Here is a 626-nt window from a genome sequence, read left to right as displayed (position 1 = left end):
AAAGCTCCAGCCCCACAGTGGGAAACCAGCTCCCTAAAATCTCCTCCACTAGCAACCTGCCTGCGAAGTCCCTCGCAGCTCGTGTCTACCTCTTAAACTCAAGCCCTGTCCCTGGAGTCCGGCGCTCCGCCATGTGCAGCCCACCCCAACGCCCAAAGCCTCGCACCAGAATCCACGGTTCTGTCTCTTTTTCTTGTGCTCCCAAGTGGGCGAGCTACGGCGCCGGCCCTCCACGGCCATGCCGGGTGCAGTCTCCTCCACAGGGTCTTAGGGTCCAGCCGCTGACACGAAGTTCCGCCCCCTAATGGCCCTCTCCATCCCACTTCACCCGCTGGCTGCTTTAACTCGTGGCCCCGCCCGGACACCCTTATGACCCCACCCCCGTGTAGTCCCACAGCAAATCCTTCGGCTCTTGGACCCCGCCCCTGCACCTCTCTAGCTTGACTGTGGCCACGCCACACCCACAGATAGCCCCGCCCCTCGAGGCTCCACCCCCAGAGACCAGTGGTAGGGTGGCAGCTGGCCCAGCCGGGCTCCGCCTGCCCTCCGCCCTAGGCGGTGGGTTGGAGCGGGCCGGGCACTGCGGGGCAGGGCGAGCGCGGCGGCCCGGGGGCTCGGAGGCGAAG

The sequence above is a fragment of the Phocoena phocoena genome, chromosome 15 (assembly GCF_963924675.1).
Source record: "Phocoena phocoena chromosome 15, mPhoPho1.1, whole genome shotgun sequence".
In the NCBI taxonomy this organism is placed as follows: Eukaryota; Metazoa; Chordata; class Mammalia; order Artiodactyla; family Phocoenidae; genus Phocoena; species Phocoena phocoena.
Note: the sequence above shows the minus strand (reverse complement) of the source record.